Here is a 13,286-nt window from a genome sequence, read left to right as displayed (position 1 = left end):
ATGTTCTGTTCAAACTGCAAAGTCCAGTTTAAGCATCCTTTTCTTTATAGTGATCTCCACTCCTGCCCCATCTTCCCCCACATTTATGTCCTCCTCTTTACTATCTTCACCCATAGGAACTTAACATATTACATTTATAGCACACAATGTTTTTACCATGCTAGTAACTAAAAACAGAAAAATTAAATCCTGTGATATTCTATATATATTTTGACAACTAGTGATAACAGATGATAGGTTTACATTTTTAAAAACTGTGAAATTGCAGATTTTTTATTAGAACAGTCTAGAGAACCTTAGAGATGGGTGTCACTGTTTCTTAATAAGTTGGATTTAACCTTGAAAGTCCCAGCTCTTCTTTTCCTCAATGAAGGGCACCGTTATTTTTACTTATACTTCCTAACAAGACTGGAACTTTGTTTCTCACCAGTGAAATAGAAAAGTGTTCTGAAGTTTTGCTTAAGTAATAAAAGGGGAGAGCAAAAGGATTTGTAGGGAAGTAAATGCATAAATCTGTATTCATGAGAGATTTGACGATGAAATAAACCAAATTGTGCGTGATGGAAGGCAGAATGGAATAGTGTTCCCTGAAGAGAACGAGAAGGTGCTAGAGAGGAAGTAACACATGTGAACCATCCTATCATCTTCAGATGGGTATTGACTGGAGGCTATTGGTGACTATTCAAACCAAAAGGCTGGGAGAGGGAATGGGGGATGACAGGAGGAAGAGGGGCTCATCACATGCACATATCAGGGTGTGTGCATCTGGGCACTGGCCGAGGCCTTGTTCACCCTGGAGAGAGGCTCTGGAAGTTATCGCCTAGTATGCCCGAAGTCAGAGCATTATAGAATCATACCTAATTATTCAATTTCATTGATACTCATATCATTTTCCCTTTATGAAGCAAATGCAGGATGGTCTAATTATCTAGTTAACACTATATCAAGTGAATAATTCAGAGAGACTGAATAACTTGTCCTGGGTCACACATCGACTCTGAGACAGAATCAGACCAGGATCTCAATCACCCAATGCCGGTCCACAGATCTTACATAATTTGGGCACATGCTGGGTAATTTAAATTTAAACCAAGACATGGCTTTATTGATTATATGTAGATGGGCAAACATAGGGACTTGTAATATAAATCTTGGCCAAACCAGAAGAATAATATTATCATAAAAAAATGAGTCAAAAAATTATACCTCATTTACATTTTTCTCCTTATTTTGCGGGCTTTAGTTTTAGATCCAAACTTCAAGTGTTCGGGAGGCCCAGAGAAAGATCCCATCTATTATGAATAGAATAACCTTTAAAGCATTGGTGGTAAGAGCTTGCCCAGAAGTTGGGGAGTGAGAAAAGAAAAGAAAGATGGGAAATAAATAAGCAGTTTCTCAAAAACTGTGAGTGCAAATATTATTTTAATTGTGATTCCAGTCAGCAATCTGTGTAAGACTAGACGTCCCCTAGCAGGACCTGTTCTTAGTTGAATTAATAATTTGATTTTGAAATTCAACCAAATAACTGCAAACTGATGTGGAACTTACCTTTCATTTTGGTGTCCCTGTTCTAAATTTTACATTATAGTTTACTTATTTATTAAGCCTGTTCCCATTTCAGCAGCCTTTGGTTCAGAAAAATATAAAAACACACAATTCCCTCAAAAAAATTAATTTATTTTTCCCATAGCTATTGTACTTGTCCTACCTTTCAAAGAGAATACAAATATCAGAAATTTGCTTTTTACTCAGCCTTGAAAATCAAACGACTTCAGATGAGAAAATCTCCAAAAGAATTCCCCAATTTTAAATTCTACCATTCAAATCGACATTTAAAGTGCTATGTTAAAACATCTCAAGTATCAAGCATGGTATAAATTAAATATATTAAAGACTGAACACTTTGATCATTATAATTCAAAGAGCACTTATTGGGTGCTTAGTGTATATCAGGGAGTCAGAGATGAATCAAAGGCTCGATGAGAGAAGAACAATCTTGAATTCATGAATCAGAGTTCCATCTACAACGTCAGTGTAAAAACTAGCACTTGACAGTTTAAACCTCTATGTCGACTGAAAGTACTGGCTATAAAATGTGATATTTAAAAATCGGTGAAATAGAATTGTAAAAATTAAAGCACTTTCAAATATTCATCGATATTAATGATTTCATTCAAAGTAGGACAAATTGCTATGATTAAAGAATGAATTAGTCCTAACAGCAGATAACTTGACATTAATTCATAACAATTTTCTAAAACTACTTCTTGTAGATGTGAGCCTGCATTCAATCTGTCGCTGTACTGGGTAATAATCATTGACATTTAATCCGTCCTTAAATGTAAATGCAAAATTGAGTCAAAGCTAAAATACGTCATCTCACCTTGAACCAAATCTGTTTCTTTACCTTTCTTGTTTTCATAAATGACATCACCCCTACAGAAGCCTAGGTTCAAAACTTCTCTCTCCAGGTATCTAATTCCAATTGATTCTAAGTACATAAGAATAGTTAAGAGTACTAGAGTGTTGTTGCAGTGTTGAGATTTTAAAAATTTTAAATCCTGCCTCTCTATTACTAAACTGTGTAAACCTGAGCAAATTACTTCATCTCTCTCTCTGCTTCGGTTTCCTCTTCTATAAAAAGAGAATCACAGTTGCACCTTCACAAAAGATGAGGCTTAAATGAGATAACACAAGAAATAAATGCCTAGAAAAGAGCCTAAGCCCTACTACATTCTCAGTAAATGTTAACTATCATAATTATTGGTATTGCTGCTATTTTCTCAACTTATTGCCTTCTTTCTATTTAATTATGTGGCCCTTCTCCTAACCTCATTATTTGGTCTAAAATTTTACAGTAGCCTCCAACTGTACTACTCTTTTTACTCCTCTTCTTTCTATTCTGTGATTTAAATAAATAACATCAAAAGAGAAATCAGAATATGTTTTGCCCCTCTTCAAAATCCTTCAATGAGTCTCCATTGTCTGCAGAGAAAATCCAAATTCTTTCATCCTGTATCCAAAGCTCTCTACTCTCCGGAATAAGCTCACTTTTGCCATTTTTTCTGTCATTACTGCCCTCTAGGCATTTATACTGCACCCAGACAGGACAAGCATCCCACGGCTTCCTACTTGCTTTCTGCTCATTCGTTGTTCCCAGTGCTGAAAACGACTTCCCTCCATATTCCCAACTTCTGTTATTCCTTAAGCTCCACTTATATGCCATTCCCTGCACAAAGACTTTCTGAGATTATTGAGGGAAAAAGTATGTCTTTCTCTTCTGAAATCTCACAGAACTTTCTTTGTGTTTATTTCACAAGCAAATCACTTTATTTTATTATGATTAATGTACATTTTCTTCCTTCCCTCCTAGATTTTCAGCTTTTTGAGAACTTGGAGAACATTCTATTCTCTTTGTGTTCTCCCTAGCATCTTTCACATGTCAGCCACTCAATACATTTTGATAAGTAAAAAAGGGAAATTATCAAAAAGAATAAAATAGCTTACAAGTTACCATTAAATGCATGAATGAGCATTTTTTTTCTAGGCACAGATTACTCAAGAATTGTGAATCCTAGTTCTTCCTTTTAATGGAATCGTTTTTAAACTTATATTCTGTCAGAAGATCAGGATTAGTCACTATATTTCTTAAAATAATAGAAAAGAATACACAAGAGTGAATTTCAGAACCGTTAAAAAGGTATAAAGTACGAGCAACACTAATATGAGACAGTTCTCCATATAGAGAAGTTGCAATTTACTGATAATTATAAAATTTTAGTGCAGATTGCACATAAATTATGCCTGCTTTTATATACTTTTAAAATAATTGCTCTGTTCATGTATCTTGGCACATTTTACATCAACTGAAGTTTCAAAAGTTGCTTCTTTTACAGATAACAGTCTGTATATTTCTCAACGTAATTTCAAAAATAGAATGCGGAAGGTGTGTATTTACCCGGTCCTATAAATGAGCTTTTGAGGGGATGGAGCTGAATGGGGGATGTTATTTCCACATCCTCTGCTCTTTGCCTGGAAACAGTTTCTTTTTCTTTTCTTTTTTTTTTTTTTTTTTTTTTTCTTTAACAAGACTGGTTTAACTGGACAGCAAGACATTGACTTTTGCATCTGATTAATTTCTAAAAAGGAAAGCATTGGAAGCTTTATTATAAAAGACCGAATACACAAAGTCGTTTTTTTCTGAACTCATAGAAGAATCTGAAAGTGTGTCCTCATTTTTACTATCTGACTTTTTTCACTCTTTGATTATCAATACACTTCATAGTACATAGTAGGTATATACATCACATCAAAACAGTAAGCAAAGCTCAAAGTACTTATGATTTAATACAATGTCTTAGCCTAGATGCACACACAGTGTGACCTTATTCGTTCTTTCTCTATTTATCTCTCTGCCTTTCTATAAATTTCTCTTTAGAACTGACTTCAATCTCTAAAATGCTAAGAGACCACCCCCAGGAGATCAGTTTTATACCTTTGTACTTAACTTAAATTTCCCCAAACTACAAAATGATCAGAGACTTTTCCTGCAGAGTACTTCTTCCCACATTAAAATTCCACACGACATGATATTTTATAGATTGTAAATCAAGCCCATGTTCTGAGTATTTTGTTATTTCACTGGCTCTCAAACAAGTGCTGAGAACATACTTAAAAAAAAAGAAGACTGTAGGTCTTGGTCTCTATCATTAGTAAGAAGATAAACCCTAAAAATTGGCCTTGTGTGCAATTAGAAAGTATAAGTGACAAAGACAAGGCAGGGTTTAGTTGTATATGACCTTAAATGTGAGTTCGAGGGGCCAAATGTAATACAGGAAAATAAAATCCCTAGAGACAAATGTTAAGAGAGATTGAGCAGCAGTTGTGTGTGCTTGGTAGTAGAAATTAAAAGGTGAAAAAGCCAGAAAATTGTAAAATAAAATCAATGTGAGAAATATAATGGAAATGAATGTAAGCTTTAATAAAGGTATTGAAAAAGAAATGTCACATATAATACAATCATTAGAACATTTCCCATTGAATCCTGAAATGTTCCCCAATCTCTGGAATTAAAGCCAAAGTACAAGATTCTCTTTTTTGCTTCCTTTTCTATATCTTTTTGGATGACACTCAAATATCCTACACAAATCTATAGTCTTGATGAGCACTTCTCAAGCACCAAAGACATATTGTTTAGGGTCTGTGACAAAAGTAGCATTCAAAAAGGTAGATAGAATTTGCTGGAAAAAAACATTCAGAAAGAGAAGAGAAAGGGACAGGTAGAAAGACAAGCATAGAGCAACAAAGGGAAGGACGTGAGGTGAGGTCACTACAAAGAAACTTAATTCAAGTATAAGAAGAGTAATTAAAAACATACAGAAATGAAGAGGAAAAAGTCATTGTTGAAAATATTTGTAACAAAGATCTTAATTTTCCACACTCAATTAAATGTGCAATTAAATGTAGCCTATTTCTCTTCTTCAACTAATCAAACCTTCCTCTCGTGCCCACCCTAATGGGGGATAAGAAAATTTGTACTTGCTAATTAATAAGATGGTGGTCAGTTTCTTTCAGATTAAATTACTTCTTTTGGATACTCTCCCTCCCCTCGCTCCTCTCCAAGGTTGGATCTGGGTGCACATGTGTCTTGGGCTCCCACACACCTATCTGAACATTTCTACTGCATGCAACACAAGATGCCAAACTGAGGTAGGGAAGCAAAGCCATGTTCATCTGGCTACTGGGTTCTGTCTTGGACTCTTTTCCTCACAATTCCCAGGGTGTCAGGAATAGATGGCCTTATCTTGTGCCACTTTCTCCCTCCCAGGAGAAGGAAGCCTCGGTGTGGAAGAAAGAACCGTATCTATGGTCTTAACTCTCAATGTTAATGGAATTTAATAAAAGAATGTTGATCATATTTTTATCCTCCCACAAGGACCAGTTCTCAAGTTTATTGTTCTATAGAAATTTCACACACAAAAACCAACAAACAAACCAAACAAAAACCCTCTTACTATAAAGAGCAAATGATGAATATTGATTCCCTCTTTCTCTTTCTCTTTTTATTCTTGCTATAGCATTCCTAATCATCCCTAATGGATGCCTCTGGTGGAACTAAAAGGGAAAACACACACAAGAGAGTACAAAAGAAAAAAGTACATGTATAGATTTCAAAAAGCATTATCTTCATTATACACTGTTGGAGCTGCTATGTGCTGGGTCCTGTACCTGAGTACTGCAGATTCAATGTTATTTATTTTCGTTACATTCTCATGCATATGCTGAGCCCAATTGTTCTACCCTTTCTGTCACTTCTCTCTGTGTGTCTTAAAATATACACATGCATTTCAGCAACCATCTTAGGATTTTGACAATGAAAAGTTCAACTGAATGACTATAATGCATGAAACAGGATGTGTACAATGCATACCTTTATAGTCATTTTCTACATTGAAAGCTAAGGTTTTATATCTAATACAAATTGGAATTGTCTTCATAATCATACAATGCATTGTACTCTGGTCAGATCTGATACATTTTCATTGCTTGAATGTGCTAATTGAATGTGAAATTTCTGAGGGTTCTTTTTCTCTGCACTCTGGCCCTTAAGGAGGATTTGGAGTGAGAGACATTGGGAGACGTGGGGGTGCCAGCACTGTTAACAAGGATCATTATTTTCTTCTAGGGTTTTGACAGGAATTGGTATGGCTTCTTCCATGGTGGTTAATATGGAGAAACTGCTGTCTCCCTCCCTGTCCTTCTCTCTATAATTCATTTGAGGTTTAGATCCACCTACCTTTTCGTCCTTGTTATCTCTTTTAAATATTAGTTGAGCTCCACACTGCTTTTCTTGGATCAGTCCCTAATTCCGTAGTAGAACAAAAGAAATTATTTCCTCGTCGATTAAATTGGTCTATAAAATCAAGAACTGTGAGTTCACCAGATTTATAAACTCTAAAGTAAATTATTTCTACCCTCTTTAGTCCTAATTACCCTACTGTTTGATTTGGTGATAACTGCACTGTAGAATATGAATAGATAAAATTGGATTAAAACAAATTTTGTTTTGAAAAAAAAAATTGTAGGTGTATCAAATGCTCCAAATATAATAAGAAACACTCTAGGAGGTAAAAGAATGGAAAATGATGTTTTAATATTACATACAAATATTAAGCATCTTCTACTACAAAATATCAACTGAATAGGGATTTATTTCCAACTTAGAAATAGAATATATTAAGAGCCACATTTACTGGTTTTTTATTCTAGATATTCAGAAAGGGAAATAAATGTGTACTTCAAAATTTTAGGTTTTTCATCCAAGACAATTCAATTAAATAATTATTTTCAAGTGTCTATTTAGTGCATAGCATTATGCTATGTATCTGGGAAGAAAGTGGAAGGGAAAGAAGTTATGACCTGTTGGAAAAGACAGATATATAAACAACTCACTGATTTCAAGGCAGAATGGTATATGTTTTAAGATGCAATAGAAATAATGCTCTTGAGTACATTGAGGAAGGACCAATACTACTTATTCGACTATGTTTATTTAGTGATTATTATGCTCCAGACACTGCCTGGTTCCTTAGAAAATAAAAATTCATAAACCAAGAAAATTGGGGTAGACAAATAGATGATAGATACATACATACATACATACATACATACATACATACATACATACATACATACGTATATACAGTGAGCTAGGTAGGTGACATATATCATACTAGAGGTACATATACAAAATCTGTGCCGACTCACAAGGGAGTGATTAATTCTGTCTGTAAAATGGCTGTTGAAGTTAAGTTTTTAGAGAGGAGGTGATTTTTGAGGTGCCATTCAAGGTAAGTTACATTTCTCCAAATGAAAAAGAGATGGAAGACATTGCAGGAAGAAGAAACAGTGGGACAAATTTCAAGAAGTTCTGAGGGATACCAAGTCATAGGATATGGAGTATATCAGAAGGAAGGCTAGAGATAAGCTAGAAAGGTAGGCTGGGGTTAGATTACCAAGGGTCTCATCTACCTTTATAAGGAGTGTATCCCCCCAGGCAATGAAAAGACTTAAAATAATTTTAGTGGGAAGTGATATGATAAGTTTTACATTTAGAGAGATTATTCTCTACCAACAGTGGCTGATGGAGAGTTGGACTAGGAGGGAGGATACATGGACTTTTAACCATCACTTTGATGTTTATTGATCATATTTAGTAGATAGTGAGAATTTTGAGATGATAAATATTTTCTATTTAACTTGCAAACCAACTTTCTCAAGTGATATAGTATTTTACACAGAACCACAAGAAACAATTTACAAATCATCAAGCCAAAGCGCTTTACCACTCAACACCACTCTGTCCTGAAGGATTTATATTCTGGATGTTGTTCCATGCAGACCTCCTACTCCAGCCATGCTCATCTCCTCCCCAAATTCAAGACCTGACAAAATTTATCCTCACAGTCTCAGAACAGTCTTTCCCTTCTACTTTTGCCAAATCATATTTCTTCCTGTCTTCAAGTTGCCATATTTCTTAAGCAAATAATTTTCTCAAGGCTAGGTGCCACAGGATGGATGAGAAAGTATATTAAAAAAAAACACACATAATTTTTTATATAGCTTACAATGTAGTGAGTTAGAGAAAACCACAGACTTAAATACAAATCAAGTGTGATAGATAATCCATGAGGGCTGGGCATTAACTCACCCCTCTCTAGAGTGACCCAAGAAGGCTTTGTGTGGATTGGTCATTACAGATAGGTCTTTAAGACAGTTAAAATCTCAACAGGATGTGACAAGGTGAGCTTCTTGGTGAAGGTATTAACATGAATGTAGGTACAAGGGCAGAAAAACAAAGAAATAATGGAGAAATGGAGATTACTCAAGTAAGCTTGGTATGATATTTGATATAAAGAATAGTGGGAAACAGAGAAAGACATTAATGGGACCAGGTTTCATATGGACAGGAAATCATAACTTTTGCAGAACCACTGAAAAGTTTTAAGTGGAGAAGTAGAAGTCTTTGCATTTTACAATGGGAAATGCCTTTAAGATCATCTAGTTAAACCACTGCATTTCTTTAGATGAGAAAACTGAGACCCCACAGAGGTTACACAACATCCTTGCAACCAATGCAAGGTTCTCTCTACATGATAATCTTTCTAAACCTAATTTTCTGTCTTTTCACTCCCAAGCACTAAGATCTCTAATTGCATTATATAAGTGTATGGGGTCTATTTTACACAAGCAAGAATTGTGTGTGCACCCATAAATATATATGCATGCATTTATTTTTTATTTTGTTATTTTTCTTGTTTCTAACTTAGGTTAGAATTTTTCTGGGAAAGTCCCAAGCCCTTTCTTTGTGAATTTCCCCATCTAGAGTACCTGCAATGTACTAAAAAGGTAGTCTATCACCAGAAAAGAATACTGGAGGTGAGAATTTATATAAGATTGTGAGGTAAAAGGAAGTTATGTATAAGACAAATAGAGATGGTAGCTGCTGGTTACTATAACCATCATAAATGAAATGTTACTGTGATCCTGTTCAATAGTTTTCTTTCTGCATTGTTGCCTGTAGGTAGAGATTCAGGAGGGTGAGTCAGACGGGGCCAGTGCATGTAGCTGTTGGAATCGTGGGTCGGTAGTATATTTGTCCATAAACCATTAAGGATTAATCCATCAATCCCTCGGGCTCTCTTTGCAAACATAGTGCTGAGCTCAGAAAGCAAGTTGAAGATTTACCAATATTTAGGCAAAATTTTATAAAGCTCATCCCCACTCACTTTTTTAAAATGACCTGCTTCTATAAGGTTTTTGTTTCCCCGAAGGAAAAGTGTAGCCTTTGTTGGTCATTTTTCTTCCTTTTTCCTCCAAAACTCTCTCTCCTCTCAGAAGCCTTCTTGGCTGCCTATATTATGCCATTCACAGCCTGCCTGCTTATTACCACCCAAATAAGGTAATAGTTAGAAATACAATTGAAGGGACTTCTTCTTTTTAAGGAACAATAGACCTCGTTCCATAAAAAATAAGCCCCTACTCTGAACCATTACAGAAACTTTTTTTGATGTTTAAAAAGAAATATCAGTGACTGCGAGGGGGTGTAGAGCTTTCTGGTGTTCTTAATTATTTTTATTTCATGTTCCTTGTACCTCTGTCTCTAGCTGAGGCAGAAACAGTGAAATGCCATAAAATAACCCTCTCTCGAAGTATATTTGGCCTGACAGGAAACAGGAAATACCAGAAAAGATCACAAGAAAAGCTGTAATCATAAGATTTCTAGCCTAATTCTTTTGACGTCAGCAGTTTAGATAAGTCAGATAAGCTATCACGAGCATCCGTGAGCTCCAGAGTGCCAATCCAAATACCCCCAAGTGCATCTTCAACCCTTTTGAACTCTCGCATTGTTGTTTTGCCCCTGCCCTCCTCTCTTCCCCCAAGAAGCATATCCTGAAATTGTGAATTATGGATTTCATGTCAACACTAAGATATTCAAAGACATTAAACAGACCTTCTAAATTGGTCTTATAGCCAATTCAGCTTGCTTGCTGCATTATAAATCCTGGATGAAGCTGACTGTTATTAAGACATAAGAAAACTAACTCTGGTTTGTCTCCAAAGGAATTTGCTTCTTAAAGTTTAACTTTTCCAATCTTGACAACTAAGCTATGGCTATGAAATGTCTTTGATAATATGCTAAAAGATACACTGCTGTATCAAAGTATGCCAAAGTATTCAGTAACTCGAATCGGCACGATTTTCACCTTTTCTTGGCCACCACCACTTCCATCGCCCAACACAACAAAATATGTATGGATTAGTTAGATACAAATGACGTGGGGAATACACTTCCCTCTGAGAAGTTTCGATAACTTCAGAACCAAAACTATGGTACTTGACTATTAGATAATAAGTAGAAGCACAAATATGGACTCGTCAGAGGATGAAGTAAGAGTTGAAATCAAAATTTAAATCGATATGTATTACATGTAAATTTAAAATTTTTTAAAGGTTGAGGATATGAACTTATTTGTATAATATCTACTTAGTTCCAAAAAGATTTGTAAGCTTATAAGAAGGTTATAATAAAACATAATTACACAAAGACATAAAATCATTCTGTCAGGATGAAAGACAAAAACCATATTCTAAAGTAGGAGAGAAGGAGAACAGTTATGAGATGTAATTGAGCAAAACTGAAATCTGACCTTCCTGGAAGACAGGCCAAAGGGGAAATCGAATGATTGCATTATGTATATGTGTGGTATACATTATAGCATTCATTATCTTCAGGAAGATTTGCTGCAATGAAAAATGTTTTTCCCGCCTTTGGCTATGTGGAGCATTGATGAGGGCTCTCTATATGATAATGGAGGATGTCATCCAAGAAGTTTAAGCAGCTATGCCCACCTGGGGAGAGTTTTACAGTCTCGCAATGGAAGATGGTTCCATAGAGACCGTTCAAGGAGGAGTCTCAGTTTGTGGCTTGGGAATAGTCTGACATAAAAAGGAGTCAAACATAATAAGGGATCAAGAACATGTGCATAACCATAGGAAGTGAGAATGGAGGAGTGTAGCCTTGTGAGGGAAGCACAAGCCTCAGCAAAGAGTTCAGCTCTTGTGACTGTATGAAGTTAAGTTACAGGCCCCTGGAACATCAAATTCACACTGTTCCACTAATCTCATGAAGGCCAGACCTGCCATTATAATCTTTAAACATGGAAAGAGGAAAATGAGGAAGTAAATGCCTCCTCTTAGATGGTAGAAATGTTTTTATATTTGCCTTTGGTTGTGCGAGACAGGCATTTGGCTCTAACTAAATACATATTGGTAAGGTATCTTAGTTACCTCATAGATGAGTCTTGAGTCTTTACCTGGCTTTTTACCTGAAACTCTTTACTCCATAGGTGTTTTCTCAGTGTATAAACACATGTAGGCACTCAAAAACACATGTAGTGCATAATAAATAATATCTAAATGTAGTTTTCATTTTATTTGAACCCATTTCCCGTACTTTGCCTAACATTCTATGAAATATTCTTTTAATATTTCCTGAAGATTCAGAAAATCAGAAAGAACATATGTGTTTAAATTAAAAGATAAATATTATATTCAAGGAAGCACAGTAAGTATGAAAACAAGTGGGTTTATTCCTATTCGGTACAAAAGTGATGAGCAAGTGGGTGTTAAGTGTACTGAGAACTGCAAACCAGACATCTTTCCTGAGTCTACTTCCAAATAAAAGCTTACCAAGAAGGGTTATCAGCGCGCGTGTGTTGGGCCAGGGTAAAGGAGGCCAATAAATATCAGAAAGAAAACAGGTTCTTGCTTTGTATAACATACTGGACAATGGTCTTGCAAAATAAGAAAAGAAAAGAGTAGGAGACTAAGGGATGAGAGGAAGCATAAGTAGGAAGAGTAACACCTGCTTTCTGAAGAGAACAATGGAGTTTAGAAAGGAAAAGGGGGACGTGAGTTAGATAATGTCAAAAGTGGAGCAGAGAGTAGGAGTCTGGGTGCACCCAAAAGACTTGTTACCTGCTGTGTCTTCTCACATCTTATAGCTGAGTTGCTCTCCCTGACAGCTCACCAAGGTCAAGGTGAGCCCTTAGCTATCAACAGTTGCTCTACATTTATATCACCAGTCTTTGCCACACTAACCAAACTGAATAACTGTGCCCTTTAACTAGAAACCAAGCTTGAATTAAAGGCCAACCAAGATGCATGCAGACAGAGATGTGCTGTATACTGACTACTGTAAGATCACTTTGAACCAGATTAATGTGCTTCAAAAGTTTCTGAGGCCACCTTAGTGGTTGCTGAGTTCTTTCTATGGGCCTTGTTGTTTGCTGTGGCCCTGCAAAGCTGAAAAGGGAAAGAATATAAAGAGCTGCACTTCTCAGGAAGACTTCAATTCTCAACTCCCTAGGAAATAGACTCCTTTTTTATGGGTTTGTGGTTCTGGTTACATCTTTTTTTTATTTTATGAAAAATTTATAATCTTCTACTTCCCTATACTCTGCCCCCTCCTTTCAGCCCTTTCATTAGGAAGACTTCTCTTAAATTCATTATCATGGTTAAAAAATGGCTCTGGAGCCAGATAGCTTTGCATCTTTACTAAACTCTGGACCTCAGTTTTCTCACCTGTAAAATGGAAATAGCAATAGAAACTGTATTATTCTGCTGCTGTGAGGATTAAGTCAGATAATCCATGTAAAAAATCTAATATAATGCTAGTACATAATAAGCACTCTCTAGAGAACTTATAGATGCTAATAAGATAC

The sequence above is a fragment of the Pteropus alecto genome, unplaced genomic scaffold (genome assembly GCF_000325575.1).
Source record: "Pteropus alecto unplaced genomic scaffold, ASM32557v1 scaffold185, whole genome shotgun sequence".
In the NCBI taxonomy this organism is placed as follows: Eukaryota; Metazoa; Chordata; class Mammalia; order Chiroptera; family Pteropodidae; genus Pteropus; species Pteropus alecto.
This window is presented reverse-complemented; position numbering follows the sequence as displayed.